Source organism: Pan paniscus, chromosome 1 (assembly GCF_029289425.2).
Source record: "Pan paniscus chromosome 1, NHGRI_mPanPan1-v2.0_pri, whole genome shotgun sequence".
In the NCBI taxonomy this organism is placed as follows: Eukaryota; Metazoa; Chordata; class Mammalia; order Primates; family Hominidae; genus Pan; species Pan paniscus.
This window is the reverse complement of record NC_073249.2, coordinates 129,046,151-129,063,515: the sequence shown is the minus strand read 5'-3', so window position 1 is coordinate 129,063,515 and position 17,365 is coordinate 129,046,151. Positions and strand designations below refer to the sequence as shown.

At 34.8% G+C, this 17,365-nt stretch overlaps 1 long non-coding RNA gene across 1 annotated transcript; it reads right to left on the bottom strand.

The window, feature by feature from the left end:
- Positions 1-203: 203 nt before the first annotated feature.
- LOC117974805 (uncharacterized) lies at positions 204-13,232 on the bottom strand. Its single transcript, XR_010110826.1, has 3 exons — positions 8,460-13,232; positions 8,165-8,301; positions 204-3,020 (listed from the first exon to the last, which is right to left on the bottom strand). It is a non-coding gene; the product is annotated as an uncharacterized LOC117974805 (long non-coding RNA).
- Positions 13,233-17,365: the final 4,133 nt, after the last annotated feature.

The window sequence follows — 17,365 nt, the reverse complement described above, 5'->3', positions numbered from 1 at the left end:
TCATCATTATATGGTTGGGTTAGTGCTCACATCCGTGACCAGCTTCTAGCTCAAAAGAAACACTGTTGGTCTGTTATTTTTCCTAAGACTTTGGACTAGCCAGACTCTATAAGAATATAGAGTTCATATATATGGAGAATATAAATAAAAGAATGATGAGTGTATGAATTTCAGCTGCAAGAAATAGAAGACCCAACTAAAAGTGCCTTAAATAATAAAGAAATTTTATTATGTCACATATTAAGAATTCTTTTATAGAGGTAGGGTGGTATGGGGTTCGTTATTCAGAAGCTCATGAATTTCACCAAAAACCTGGGGCTGTTTCTATCTTTATTTTCTGCTATCCTCAGTGTGTCTGTTAGTCTCCCCAGACTTGCCAAACGGCTACAGCAACTTCAGGTAAGCTTCATATAGGATTGTTCAAAGATTGTCTGAAAAGATATCTCTTCCTTTTGTCTGAAGACTATGGAAATATCTTCCTAGAAGATGTTGCCTCATGTTCAGTGATCACAATTGCATCTCTTGTCCATTCACAGAAGTTGGGAGTGGAAAGGCTGTTAAGGGTAGGTAACTGACAGTATCTGTTACACGGAGGATGAGAAGTAGGTGTTGGAAGTAGCATTGAAAAGGTTAATCGATCAACAAATAATTACTGTACAGTATCTATTACAGAGAACAATTCTATGAATATGTGAGAAAATTAAAAAATGAAGATGGCAATATGCAGTTGAGAAAAATAAATGATAATTTTTATGAAAAAAGCAAAAATACCAGCAGGGACATAAAATTAAGTAAAATAAGAAAAATTTACAGAATTTTAAAACAATATTATCTTATTAGTTATGTATAGTGAATGTCATTATTCTAGGCATATCTCCCCTTTATCTTTAATTACATTTCCCTCAAGGAAAATAACACTCATTTTATTTTCAGTATTAGCATACCACATGGCTTAGAATTTTTTTTTTCTGGTTGTTACCTGGACACTAACATTTTAAAAATAAACGAGAACCCTAGAAAAGTTAAATTATCTGCATTACACAATTTAAATTCAAGAGGAAAATCATAATGATAAACTAAGCACTTAGCATGCATATATAATATTGTGCTTAGATTCTCAGGCTTACTGACAAATGATCAGTATATAAACACTTACACAAACAAGGAAGTAAATTACACTTTAGTTCAAAGCCATCACAGAAGCCATAAAATTCCTCCCTGTGCATTTTTGAACTTGAAAATATTGATGATTTATATATACCATGTATTAAATCAAAATAGTCATAGAGAGTGACAAGTAAATATTATAATGGATTTATGAACATTAGACCTATTATTTTTAACTTGTTTCCATTATAGTTAAAAGGAATATTGAAAAAAAATTCACAGTGGTGTTTTCTGCTGAAGACATCATGTTTTTAAAGGCTCTGAACTCATAAAAATTTTAAAGCTAATAGCAACCTTATAAATTATTTCATCCTGCCTCCTAATTTTACTAATGAGATCCAGGTAGATAGAGGCTGACAGACTTTTTTTTCAGGTCATTTAGCTGGTTAGGTGCTTGCTAGGACTGGCTTCCCCTCTTTGCAGCCTGCATTTGGACCTTTTTCACAGGATTTTTCTATTTTCTTCTCTAATGTTTTATTGTTCTTGATTTTTTCTCTTTCACTGTTAGACAAATAACATATATTAATATTTTACTTAAATTTAAACAACTTCTTGTAGAAATATAACCACGGAGAGATGAATTTTGTTTCAAGTCAGTTGTACTCTAATACCTGTGAAGAGCATTTCCTTCATAGCTGGGAAATCTAAATACCAGTGCTGTTTCTCACAAGCACCCCTTCCTCAGTGTTATCCAAAAGAATATTTAATATCATAAAAGAATAAGTACCATAATTATATTACTGAAAAGAAAATCAAAGTGTTTCAAAGTCCCTTTCCCAAAGCTACGTATAGTCCCTGCAGGAAGATTGGTCTGAATAAGGACTTTACCTTCCAATCCTTGTCCCTGCACTAAAATCTACCACTTTTCTTTCCTTCAAAGTAAAATGCCCACAAGGGGACATGGCCCAGTATTATTTTCTGAATACATCTCTGGGTCTATATTGCTTAAGTCATCTGCTTGATATAAGCACATCCTTTAGGCAGTTTCCACTTTGTCTCGTTACTGTTCGTGTCCATTTCCTACGCTGGTAAAATCAGCTAGCTATTTCCTATTCAGAGATTCATTCCTTCGACAACTATTTGTTGAACACCTCTTGTATTCCTGGCATCCTAATAAGCTCTGGGGATATTTTGGTGAGCAAGAAAGACACAATTTCTTTCCTTACAGAGTATTTAGTTCAACAGGGAAGGTAGGCACTAAGCTCAACGTGCTATTTGCTCTGAACCAGAAATTATGGAGTATGATGAGAGCACATAACAGTGACACCTAATACAACTTCCAGAGGAAGTTACTTTTAAATTGGATACTGAAGGCTGAGTAGGGAGTTCACAGGCAAAACAGGCCAATTTCATTTTCACAATTTTGTTTTGAAGTTCTTTATTTTTCAATAAAATCATTCCTAAAATAACGTTTTAAAATCTAGAAGCTTCTCATTTGGAAACTCTGTTAAGTCTTTTGCACCAGGATTTTGCTGCCATATCTCGATTTCTGCATTTCCTTGAACTGAATCTTAATATCTGAATTCAATTTCTGCTGTGGCTGTGGTTTCTCAAAGAAGGGTCACTATCTAAGAATCACTTAGGCCAGGCATGGTGGCTCATGCCTGTAATCCCAACACTTTCGGAGGCTGAGGCGGGCAGATCACGAGGGCAGGAGATCACGACCATCCTGGCTAACACAGTGAAACCCCGCCTCTACTGAAAACACAAAAAATTAGCCTGGCGTGGTGGCACGCACCTGTAGTCCCAGCTGCTCAGGAGGCTGAGGCAGGAGAATCACTTGAACCCGGGAGGCAGAGATTGCAGTGAGCTGAGATCGCGCCACTGCACTCCAGCCTGGGTGACAGACACTCCTTCTCAAAGAAAAAAAAAAAGAATCACTTAAAGTAATATTTAACCTTGAGATTATAGGGTCAACTCTAGTTCCACTGAAGTATGATCTCTGGGGCACGTGGGAGAATCCTCAAATTTGCATGATTAACAAGTTCCCTTCATACACACTGAAGTTTAAGACTTATTGGCTGCCATCATTGAACGTATATACAGAATGTAACTAAAATCGTCTCCCCCAATTTTGTTCTAATTGTCTCAAAATGGGGGAGTATATTTGCCCTTTCATGGGAAAGCTATCTGTGGCTGTCCAGATGCCAAAAACTCACCTTGATTATTTTCCCATTACATTACCCTAAGGCAGTATGTTGGTATATAAGCATTTCTTGGGACTAAAATGACACATGCCTAGGGCAATCACCGGTTATTGTAGCCCTCTTACTTGGGAGAATTAGGAATTAGAAAGGTCAGTGTTAGAAATTCCTGTTTCGCCTACCTGGAGTTGTATATTTTTATCTAGGAAAATAAAATCACAGTTACTGTAAGTAACAAGCCTCCGATCAACTCAGAAAATTGGGGCAGAGTTTATCAAAGTACCCTAGAGTTTTTGACCCGAGATCCAATGTTTTACCGACTAAATCATTCTGATGCCAAAGTATATTGTATAAAACCATTACTTTAGTTAGGATAAGAGTAGCCTGCTATGAAAATGACATCCATTGATAATTCAGTGGCTTAAGGAAGATTCAACATTATAGTGTTTTAAGTTGGGGAAAGTCCTTGCTCTACATAGGTTTTAAGTGATCAAGGTTCCTCTCATTGGTGCTCCTCCTTTCTCTAGGACATTCTAATTCTCTGAATTGTAAGTCAGGTTGCTATAGATTCCAGGTAGTGGAGAGGGGAAGAAGAGCATAGAGAAAGCCCAAGAAATCCATGCATGATTGCCATTCATATTCTAGAAGTGAAAACCTAGTCTTGTGGTCACACATAATTGACATAGAAGCTCAGAAATGTATTCCCTGACTGGGTGGGTGCATGGCCAGTTCCAACTGTGGAAAAAGGGAAGAAACAGATAGTGGTGTAAAACTAGCAGTCTCCGTAACTGTACTTTAGAGATGCAAACTGAATCGTAATCTTTTAGCCATAGAAGGATTATTGGCCCTGCGGAGGGCGGCCCGGGGGGAGGGTGGGTACGGCTTGTATTTTTTTATGAGCATAAAAATTAATTCAGTTAATAAAAAATGGGACATATTCCCTTTTGGAAAACAGTTCTGTGCCATTTACCTATTGCTGCTTAACAAATCACCTCAAATCTTAGTGACTTAAAACAGGGATCAGCAGGCCGGGCGCGGTGGCTCACGCCTGTAATCCCAGCACTTTGGGAGGCCGAGGCGGGTGGATCACAAGGTCAGGAGATCCAGACCATCCTGGCTAACACAGTGAAACCCCGTCTCTACTAAAAATACAGAAAAATTAGCCGGGCGTGGTGGCTGGCGCCTGTAGTTCCAGCTACTCAGGAAGCTGGGGCAGGAGAATGGCGTGAACCCGGGAGGTGGAGCTTGCAGTGAACGGAGATCAGGCCACTGCGCTCCAGCCTGGACTTCGTCTTAAAATAACAAATAAATCATGCTGCTATAAAGACACATGCACACATATGTTTATTGTGGCACTATTCACAATAACAAAGACTTGGAACCAACCCAAATGTCCAACAATGATAGACTGGATTAAGAAAATGTGGCACATATACACCATGGAATACTATGCAGCCATAAAAAATGATGAGTTCATGTCCTTTGTAGGGACATGGATGAAATTGGAAATCATCATTCTCAGTAAACTATCGCAAGAACAAAAAACCAAACACCGCATATTCTCACTCATAGGTGGGAATTGAACAATGAGATCACATGGACACAGGAAGGGGAACATCACACTCTGGGGACTGTTGTGGGGTGGGGGGAGGGGGGAGGGATAGCATTGGGAGATATACCTAATGCTAGATGACGAGTTAGTGGGTGCAACGCACCAGCATGGCACATGTATACATATGTAACTAACCTGCACAATGTGCACATGTACCCTAAAACTTAAAGTATAATAAAAAATAAAAATAAATAAACAAACAAAAAAAACAACAAAAAAACCCAACCAACAAATCAAACAAGCAAACAAAAAACAGGAATCAGCAAACATTTTCTGTAAAGGGGAAGAAGTAAATATTTTAGGCTTTCCAGGCCATATGGTCTCTGCTGTAACTATTCAACTCTGCCACTGTAGTGTGAAAACAACCTTAGACAATACACAAAATCATGTAGTGGACTGGATTTGGTCCATGGGCTGCCTATCCGCAGTTCCAAACAAAATTTTTATTTTATTTTTGCTCATGAGTCTGTGGGTGATAAATTGGTACTCCATTTAGCAGACAGGTCATACAGGGCTGAATGGTCTAAAGTGACCTTGCTCATATGTCTGGTGTTTGGTCCAGGGAGCCTCAGCTGGTATGGTTCATCTCCGCCCAATGTGGTCTCTCCTCCCAGCAGCTAGCTCAAGCTTTTTCACATGGCACTCTCAGGGCAGCAAGGACAGCAAGCCCTAATGTGCACGTGCTTGTCAAACCTCTGCTCTCATCAGGTTTGCTAGTGTCATATTGGCCAAAGCAAGTCAGCTGGCAAAGCCAGATTGAAGGGGGAAAGAAATAAAGTTTAGCTCTTGATGAGAGGAACAGCAAAGTCATATTGCAAAGATGTGTGCATACAGGGATAGGAGAAATTATTTCAATTATCTTTGTAAACAATCTACCATAAAGTCTTTGAAGTAATAAAGGACTTACATTTCAATTCAACTTCAGTAGTTTTTTTCTCTACTAGAAAATTACTTAGATCCTTAAAATATTTTTTAACGATAACATGATCTTTACAATTTATAAGCTATATCAGAAAATGCATATGTATGATATTTTAAAATATTACAAATAATTAAATTCCAAGGCCAGAAATGAAAAAAGGATCTTAAGAATAATTCATATTGAAGACTACCTGGATGAGAGTTTTTAAGTAGGCAACTGAGCAGGGTTATCTCTAGACTGTTTAATCTTTCCTTAAATTTATTTCCCGCAGTGCCTACCTTTAAAGTTTCAAGTTACACATACTGTCTGTCATCATGATAGACACAGTGGCCTCTGGCTCAGAATTTTCTATGAGAGCTTTCTGAACAGTGGGGCGTATAGCTAGCATCAGTACTCATGTTAACTTATCAAGAAGTTTTGAAGAACTGAAGCCATGAATTTAATCTAATTCAGGGGAGTGGGTTCAAACTTCAAGAAGTGCCCTTGAGCTTCTATATGTGTGTGTGTGTGTGTGTGTGTATGTGTGTGTATATATATATATATATATAGAGAGAGAGAGAGAGAGAGAAGCTTATATATATCACTGTAGGAAATGGTTTTTTTCTAAACTAATCATACAGAAGGAATTTACTATTCAAGTATTAGTAATTGTTTATCTTCTTCACAAAAATCTAATAATATTTAGGAGAAACCATTTCATCTATAAAGTCAGTAAAGTCATTTTTACAAGTCCTCCTCTCCTGGAATTTTGATGAACTATTTGAAACGCTTTCTAGGATGTTAGAAATGTGAAACTGTTCTATGTTCTATATACAATAGGCTGAATTAAAATACTACAGTGCTACCATTATTGATGTTTACTATGTACCAGGAATCATGTAAAATATATCATCCCATGAAGGGTTTTCAGAGCCTTACGTGAACCTGTCGTATTTAATTTTCCTTTTCAGATGAAAAAAAAATCCCTTTAGGTTCATAAAGGTTAGGAAACTTGCCCAAAGTCCAGTGGTGTTCTGGTAAGCTGGTACATAGGGAATAAAACCATGATTGTCTGATTTAGTGTGCCAATTTTAGAGGTGTAAATAATCTCATCTTGGCTGATTTCAAACTACCAATTATGTCACTGAGCACAATGTTGGGAAGAGATGCACACAATCAGCTATCATAAACCAGTAGGAGGTGGCTCTGACACACGACTGCCAAGATCACAGATATAATAGGAAGTAGGAGAGCCAGGATTTGAGCTACCAGTTGTCTACAAAGCCCATCCTCTAAATCATCATACAGTGATGGCTTCCTAACATAATAAACTAGTCACCTGACAAATCATAAAAAATTATGAATGTCAATAACATTTTTAATTTCAGAAACACAGATATCTTTTACACTATTTTGGAAATTAATACAGGAAATGGTTTTTCAGAATTATACAAGTTATATGTTAGAGGTCAAGGAAAAGTTTTATGCTTCTTTCATTCCATTATCCTCTTTTTTTCCTTAAGCTTTCACAATTTCTTTGTGTTATTTCTTATTTGCATTTTATTGCCACATTTCATCTTAAAATTCTTATGTTTGGCCCCCGACAAATTTCTTGCTGTTTTAGACTGTTTGCTGCTGCTCTTTCCTTTCTTTTTTCTTTTTCATCACATATTTATTTTTTTCTTACCTTATGGCACAACTTTCACATTTTGACTTGTTGGTTCTTCAACATTCTGGTTCAGCAAGTAAGAAGATGGATAGGAAATCCTATTACTAAAATAAGGTGGGCTTACATTTTAAAAATTATTTACCCACTCTGTATCAGAGATTTTTCATCTATAAATGGGGATGACATAATACTTACCTTGTGCTATATAAGTTGTTGATCAACTAAAATAAAACAAAACAATAGACTATACAAGAAACACATATGGAAGCCCTGAGATAGGGATGATACCTTGAGAATGCATAAGATCCAAAATTATTTGATGCAGATACAAAAAAACATTTGATGATTGATAGGGACTCATTTTAACAATTTGGAAACAATTGAACTTTTCAAACTGATAGCATTTTTTTCACAACATAAATAAAATTGTACTTTGGTACTTTCTTCATTTAACCGATTTTACACCAAGAATTTTTATCCTTTGTTAAAATAATAAAGGTACTCAAAAATACCATTTAACATTATCATGGATTGAAAGAATGATAAATGAGAAAATCTATTTTTCCCAAATTATCTTACATGTGTTAAGCTTTAAAAAACAAGAAAAACAATTTTGCAAATTGGTATGAATTTCTATCTGATTGGTTGAGGGGAAATTTATGAAAGCATACCTGTGATGATAGATCAATGCATGGCTACACTACACCAGAGCAAGCACAAACTTTAAAAACTCATCGGAATTTTCATAATTTCTTCAAATGTTTGAATTGAAGTGAGTAGATACCCAGCAAATTTTTCTCATATGCTTCTGTGAAAATATAAAGGTATAAATTAAATTGGTTTTTCTTTTTATAAAATGAGTTTCATTGTATATTTTTCTTCCAATGTAAAGACAGAATATATCCTGTGAAATAGCTAGTTGATAATGGATTGTTATCATGGTCAATAAGTTAAAAAAAAACTTACCTGTTGTCTGATGTGTCATTTTTATAAATCCATGGCAAAATTGAGTGGCATCTTTATTTTCTGTTGAAATTACTACTTTTATTATGTACATTATGTAGCATATCCTAGAGTTTTGAAGAGTTGTACAAAATGGTGAGTAAGAATTTTTTTTTTCTGAATGCATTTTCAAGTACCTCTAGGCAAATAAAAAATAATGGGTAGGAAATAGAGACAATTTAGAAGACTGAGGTTCAAATAAATTAAAACCAGCAATAGAAGCAATATGGAACTCTGAATCAGGAAATACAGCCAGCAGTGAATTCGAATTAAATAGTGGTTAATTATAATTAAACTTCAAACAAAATTTGTAAATCATGTATAAGGCCACTGAATGGAACATATAACAAAGTTTGGATTTTGTGTATTTTTATTTACTTTTTCTTCCTCAGCTCCTACCCTGACATTGGTGTTGTTCTATGAGAAGCCATTTTGTATGACAAACAGAAGATAGTTTAAGACTATAGTAATATTAGGGGCTAGAAAGGAATCTTGGGGAGAAAAAAATCATTAACTCAAAATTTAACCAATATCCTTCTAAAAGATGGAAAGTGATGATGATGGCATAATTACTGTCTCAGCCTAAAGAAAACAAAACTATTGAACAAAATACCTCTGTTCTTTCCAAAGCCAAATGATTTTATTGACTATTCCAATGACTTTACTTGTTAATTTCATCGCTCAGCAGACAGAAAGTGCACCTTGGAAATAACATTATCATATTGGCTTTTTTCCTTTACAATTAAAGAATTTAAATTTTTCTTCTGCATATCACATTACACTAGACATACATATTATTTCTCTTCTAATTTTGTTGCTACTATAAGGTGTGAGCCTCACTTATTAATACATGGTAATTGACAGCTTCTTTTCTTTATTCAAGGAAAGAATGGGGATGATCAGTTTTTGCATAAAACTTTAGACTGTAGTAAATTCTGTTTCTCTCAAAATTCTGGGTTAGATTTTATTGACCTGTAAAACACATGACATTTTAGGAGCTTGTAGTAATTTATTTTATCTGTAGGAAAATGTATCACCGATGAATATTAAATCTAAACATATTCTAGTTTAAACAGATGGTAAAACAGAAGTAGTGAGAAAGCTAAATAAATAATAAATAAATTAAAGAGAAGTCAGGATTAGTCACAAAGTGAAAATGAAAGCTCTAATAATGACAAGGTTGTGAACAAAACATTTAAAGAAAATGCAAGACGCATAGCTTGGATATCTAAATTCTATTTCTTCATAATTTTCTTGGCTTCATTTTATTATGAAATTATCAAATTTAGCTCAATGAATATAAAACATGCTGAACTTATGAGAAGTGCTACCAAGATTATCTTGCAACATAAACATCAGTTTTGTGGATCCTTAATATAACCTCTATATTGTCAAGATGTTATATTTAATAGTTCTAATCCTTCAATGAAGACTACTATAATTCCCCAAAGTTAACTTTATTTGGTTATATAAACAAGCCATTTCAATATTACACCATGCTTTTTATTTTAAACATTTTATTTTTATATTAATTTTAATTTCCAGAAAACAGTTGATAATGTTTAAATTGATCATTTTTAGGGAATGCATGGTTTGTCATAAGCAACATAAATAAACACATTAATTGCCTTGTCATACTTTTATCTGACAGATGGGTCCCCAGGCATAGAGCCTAACCTTTTATTTTGACACCTGCCACATTTTGCCAGCCCTGACCCTTTTTTCTTTGCCAGAATGTCACTGTGTTCACCATGGTTGCACTAATCTCCAGCTTTTGAAAGGCTTAATATTGGAACCCTTCTGAGAATCACTGCTATCAATCAGCTGATACTACAACATAAAGATTTCACAGATCTATCCAACATCCCTTCTCTCCTGTGATTCAAGCACATTTTCTCTTATTTCTATGACCTACTGGCTCAGTAAGATTACATGGAGCTTGTTTTAATCTAAAGCCGCATATTGTTAACATCTGACACAAACCATTTAATTTAGCAGTAATTTAAAATTTAGAATTTACTGAAGAATAAAAAAAGAAGCTATGATTTCATTTTTGTACTAAGAGAAACTTTTAAACTGTGAAGCAAATATGCTATTTTAATATAGCTAAGGAGTTAAAATCTATATGAACATTTTCCTTTTTTAAAAAAAAAGCATCAAGCAATAAAACATGTTTGGAAAATCACTGTGCACTCAATCTCATATCTACACCTTTGATTTCTGGGGTGATTCCAGAAGCCATTAATATATGATGTGTGTCTGGGTTAGTACAACTAAAAGCACATGTCTGGCCCATTAAAGAGTAGGGGTTGGTTCTAAAAAGCTCTGCAAATCGGAGAACATACAGCGGGCAGATGAATTGTGGGAGCTCATCCATTATTGAGATAATTTGGTATAAATTTTAAGATATTTCCTCCTTGAGCAAAATCAGACTATAATTAACTATGAAAAATGTTGTAATTATTCTTTTTTTGTGACTAAGTTAAAAACAAAGAAACTGAAAAGTAGGTATGTAGGAGACAGATTTTAGTAGCAAACAGAAGATAGTTCCACCAGATCAACACAGTTTGGTTTACAATCTCATTGCAGAGATGTGGATGCCAATAACTTGTCTTTCAAATATGGCTTCTACTGGTTCTGAAATAAGCTTGTTTGGTATAATAAGAAAAGCCTGGGACTATGTCCTGGTTAAGCTAAGCTTCTTGAATAATTCAGAGACATATTTGTGCCAGCTAGGATATAGATGTACATTGTAAGAAGTGTAGGATCTGTATCTTAGGACATTCAAAGAAAATGATGTTTCATGCCTTGGGCTAAGGGGTACTGGGGGTAATTCTAGAATTCTAGCAGCTTTTTCAGCTTCAGCACAGTTCTTTAATCTTTGTTGTTGTTGTTTTAGATGGAGTCTCGCCCTGTCGCCCAGGCTGGAGTGCAATGGCGTGATCTTGGCTCACTGTAACCTCCACCTCCTGGGTTCAAGCGATTCTCCTGCCTCAGCCTCCCGAGTAGCTGGGATTACAGGCGTGCGCCTACATGCCCAGTTAACTTTTGTATTTTTAGTAGAGATGGGGTTTCACCATGTTGGCCAGGCTGGTCTCGAACTCCTGACCTCGTGATCCATCAGCCTCGGCCTCCCAAAGTGCTGGGATTACAGGCATGAGCCACTGTTACTGGCCCAGCAGTTCTTTAATCTTTAGTCATCTACTATTAACATGACTCAGCTGCATTGCACATATTCCTCTATCTGCCCTGCCCCAATCCAGCTTTCACGGATTACTCAAAGTTTCTGCTCGTTCACATTTTAACCATGTCCCAAACCTTGGAATTTCACAGAAAATTTTTTTCTTCGCATATTATATCTAAGTCTAGAGACAAAAATACTGATGAGCCCAGCTCATCTTTTGCAGCCTGGCCACACAGTTCAAAAATTGCTGGCCAATCTATTTTTTGGCCCCACTCCATTCAGCTGTAAATTTAAAGAGTTAGTGTTTGGGTTGGGTTAGCGTTAGGGTTAGATCCTGTGTGAGTAAACATAGCAATTTAGATGGCAGATGTTCTGGATGAGGATGATTCTTTTAGAAGGGATATGTCATGATTGACACAAGCAACACTGAAAGTGTGATCCAGAGACTGGAGCTGTTCCATGTGCTATTTGTTTTCCAACCAAAACAATAAGTACATTGAGATTAACAATTTAGGAACTCTTCATCTTATTTTTTTATTTTTCTAGTAATTCAATTATATTACTAAAAAATAATGGTTAGCAGCATATTGGGGGTGGGTGGGGAGCTGGTCTTTCAGTGCAGATATTCTGAGAGAAACTGGATTAGAAGACTCCTAGACTCTAATTATGGCACCTCCTTAGCCAATTAATAATGATCAAATCTTTATCAAATTATAATTCTCTGAACATCAGTTTCCTCCTAAATAAACAAGGACTATAATGGCAGTCACTCACCTTTCCAAGTTATCAGTCATGAGAAGACACAGTAGAATGAATTTTGAAAAACTGCAAGAGGCTAATCAGAATTAAGTTATAATAGTTTCTTTATAAATACAAGCATACATATATATCCATATACATGTCACATGGGAGAATTAACATCAATACTCAACATTATCATAATAAATATATTTATTTTAAATCTTATCACTCTCCCATATAAAATGTAAGATGTGGGCAGTGTGGGTTTTATTGCTTGTTTCTGTTGTATTTACTAGTTTTTACAGAAGCCAATTAGAGAGCAAATTGATAAAGATGAACTTAGCACTCTGTTCTCAAAAAGTTTACAGTTAAATCACTGCATACAAAAGTTAAATAAAAATATTAAGCAGCATAACTCTAAGAACTATTGAGAATGAACATATTTAATAAATTAATGATACAAACATTAAAGACCAAAGATATCCAGAGGAAGGAGAGAGGATTCAATGCTACTGTGGCCAGAGAAGCATAGGCAGGATTTATACAGTGTTTTGAAGAATGGATAAGATTTAGAAAGATGGAAAGGATGAATGGGGTTATTCTGGGTAGAACAAAATTTTCAAGCAAAAGTCAGAACATCTATGTAAACGTATGTGTGAATATGTCTGTGTGTGTTCTGATAGAGAAACGTCAGAAAACATATGAAATTAGAAATATAAATAAAATTTAAAATCCTAAAAATCATATTGTAAAATGAAAATTTAATTTTTTTAAATTTTTTGCCACCAATAGTATGATAGTAAGTTATTAAAACTGGGCTCCTTGAAATAAAACTCCTTTTGTATATATATATATATATATATATATATATATATATATAAAATTTACTGTCATATATGTGAAATGTAAATGTTACAAATGAAAAGTAATGTAACAAAGAATTTTCTCCAAATAAAATACAATACATTATGTTAAATGATTTTTTAATCTCAGAAACAATGCAAAGAATAAAAATACAATTTAAAAAATATTAGCAAACTTTCCAGTGACCTTCTGACATTTCAATCTAATGCAAAAACGCTAACTAAATAACAGGAATTGCTTCTTCTGATGGGCAACTATATGACCTTAGCAATTTTATTACTTTACAATAGAGTCACAATAATTAAATTACAGAATATTTCAGAGGATTATGTAAATTTGGACCACTGTACCTACAGTGCCTCACTTAGAAAAGTCCACCTAGTAAAAATACCATTATTTTAAGAAGTACTGTGATATTAATAATGCAATCTAGTGATTTCAATACAGGCTTTCAGTATTTCAGCATTCAATAATGTCATATTAATTTGAAGTCCAAAGTACTGGTAATTTTGTTAGTATAATATTGTTTTATTATTCTGACATTTATTACATCATACAAGTAAAATCAATGATTTCATTGTTCAATTTATACAAAAAAGACAAACAGACAAATGGTCCACACATAATAAGCAAACATACTGTGGTGCTGCAAACTTGTTTTGCAGGAATAATCCTACTCTGATGGCACATCTGTTAAGACAGTGTTGATAGGGAGAGCGGTAACTCTGCATAGGTATTTCCAAGTACACAAAACAAAAGACGGTAAATACAAACTGGAAATGTTAAAAAAAATAGAAATAAAAATTATGGGTCTAACTGAATTAAAAATATTCCAGTTCTTGAAAAGAAAAAAAGGTAGTAACAAAGATCTTGCATTTATGAAAAAAGTAGGATTATCTGAAGATGAAGGAATCAAAGGAAAATATGCAGAAAGAGTTTACAGTGTCCTCTACAGCGTTTCCCTGAGCAGTGTAGATGTTAAAAGAATTTCTGGAGCAGTTAGAAAAATTACAACAAAATGGATCAAATGAAGCTTTGCTTCTTTACATCACAAATCTGTAAAATCCAAGAATATTATTTTGCTTTCAATTATCTTTTTTTTTTTATTTTTATTTATTTATTTATTTTTTTTATTATACTTTAAGTTTTACGGTACATGTGCACATTGTGCAGGTTAGTTACATATGTATACATGTGCCATGCTGGTGCGCTGCACCCACTAACTCGTCATCTAGCATTAGGTATATCTCCCAATGCTATCCCTCCCCCCTCCCCCCTCCCCACCACAGTCCCCAGAGTATGGTATTCCCCTTCCTGTGTCCATGTGATCTCATTGTTCAATTCCCACCTATGAGTGAGAATATGCGGTGTTTGGTTTTTTGTTCTTGCGATAGTTTACTGAGAATGATGGTTTCCAATTTCATCCATGTCCCTACAAAGGATATGAACTCATCATTTTTTATGGCTGCATAGTATTCCATGGTGTATATGTGCCACATTTTCTTAATTGTTTTTTCCACTTAATCTACTATTTTGTTTGCTATTTTAATAATACTTTAATTGACTCTATGAATAATTTATACTGGAATGATGTTTAATATTCCCATACTATGTACTATAAATTTACATTTTTGCTTTTTGCATTCCTCCTTGTAATATATTCATAAAAGTTTGTGTTTGACATGTATGAAATATTTATTTATTTTTATTTTTGTTATACTTTAAGTTCTGGGATACCTGTGCAGAAGGTGAAGGTTTGTTACATAGATATACATGTGCCATTGTGGTTTGCTTCACCCATCAACCCATCATCTATGTTTGGTATTTCTCCTAATGCTATCCCTCCCCTAACCCCCCCACCCTCCAACAGGCCCCAGTGTGTGATGTTGCCCTCCCTGTGTCCATGTGTTCTCCTTGTTCAACTCCCACTTAGGAGTGAGAACATGCGGTGTTTGGTTTTCCGTTCCTGTGAAATATTTAGTTAGCTTTTTTTCATTGCTTCTTGATAATATTCATATAAAGTACCAGAATAAATACTTACATGGTTTGGACAAATAGTGGAGGTTATTAGAATTTGAAAAATCAGTAATTTAAAATTCTTATACATAAAAAAAATCACTGGAGGTTTTTGGACATGACCAGTTATGTTTTGCAATAAGGAAGTATGTATAGAGAGTCAAGTTATATCACTGTATTTATATTCTAGACCAACATTAAATAAGACTATAGGCACAAAGTGAGAATCCAGAGGAGGACGCAGACGTAAGGAATACTGTTGAGGGAAAACCCACACAATTTGTCAACTCAAGACATGTGGGAAGGAGTCAGCGCCAGGCTAATATCCAAGCCTAGTTTTCTAGGATTGTGGTCCTAATATCTAAGGACTAGGAAAATGTGTGGAGAGAGAAGAGAGAAGCTTTTGGATGTGTTGCTTTTGTGGTGATGGTGGGATATCAGGTTGGCCTTGTTTTTTTCTTGTATATCTTTTAATACAGCATTTCACCTGTCTTTTCCCCCTTATACTAGACTCTCAGTCACTTGAGAACTAGGGCTTTGTGTTATTGGTTGGTGTTCCCGAGATCTTCATGTAACATTTAATTCTGTCATCTTAATATATATGTTGTCAGGGTGAATGAACAAATGACTAAGGTAGCTTTTACTGACCATGTCTTTATCCCTGAAATTCTGACATCCTAGAGTAGGGGATCTTAAGATCAATGCTAATAAAGCTAATAAAAAGACTAGAACGTTGGTTCTCAGCCCTGGATGCACACTGGAATCACTGGGAGGATTCTGAGAAACACTAATGCTCCACCTACAGAGATTCTGATTTAATTGCCCTGGGTGGGATTCACTAAATGGTATTTTTAAACGTTCCCCCAGACAATTTGAAGTACACCCAAAGTTAAAAACTTTTGAGCTACAGAGTAAGTGTAGGCTGGGGAAACTTGAATTTTTAATTTAGTTTAAGATTAATTTTCATATACTATATTTACCCCAACAATCAAATCCACCCAAATTAATCTTCTCACTGTCTCTATGCAATGGAATTTAATACCTAATGGATAATGTACATAGAAGAAAGAATTGATCTTAATAGAAAATTTGACTTTTAAAATCTGTATGTAATTATCTGAGATTAGAATATTCAAAAAGAATATGTTACAGGACCAGAAAGCAAACCATCATAATTTATGCCTGGGTTTTTTATTCTATTCATGCAGTTATGTATTCATTTAACCAACATTTATATTCAATTATGTTTTTGTTGGCTAAAATTGGAATTTTAATTAGTACCAACATGATTCCAAATCAGGCTATTTTAAAGTTTAGAATGTATTGATCCTTAATACGCATTAGGTGATTATTAACAGTATTGATTATCTGGAACCCTGGTAAGACCTTCAAGGTCATTATGGATTTTAAATCCTCTAACTGTGCTTTAAAGAGCATTACACTGCACTTACTGACTTACTGAGGGAGTGGATCCAATTGAAGTAGACATTTCTAACTTTAATGTTCTTATTATTTTGTCTCGCTCTCTCTTTAAACACAGATATAACACATATTTCAAAGTACTTTTTACATTTTACATCTCACCAAACAGCCAATCAATATCAACTAATCCTTCTTGTTTTAGAAAGTAATTGAATGGTTTTAATATCAAATTTGCTGACTCAGCAATCCATTAATTCATTTTGGAATATTAACTGATTTCTTTTTCCTTCATAGGTTCCTGAAGTGAAAGAAGAAAGTATTTAGTTTTTTTTTTTCTGAAACCTGTTTCAAAAAATCTGAAGCCTTCTGGGAATGGAAAGGACTCAGACTATACGTAAATATTTGAGAGGGCAATTCCTTAAAATCTAAACGTGTACCACTCCCCTACCCCCGCCCAGGCTTGCTGAGTGTACAGTAGGTAGATGGAGATGGAAAATGCTATAAACAAGTTCTCTCTCTCTCTTTTTTTTTTTTTTTTTTGAGATGGAGTCTCGCTCAGGGGTTCACGCCATGTTCTCCGTCTTTAGAAACATACAAGGGATGGAGTAAAGTGAGCCACGACAAAGAGGAAATCAGCCAGGAA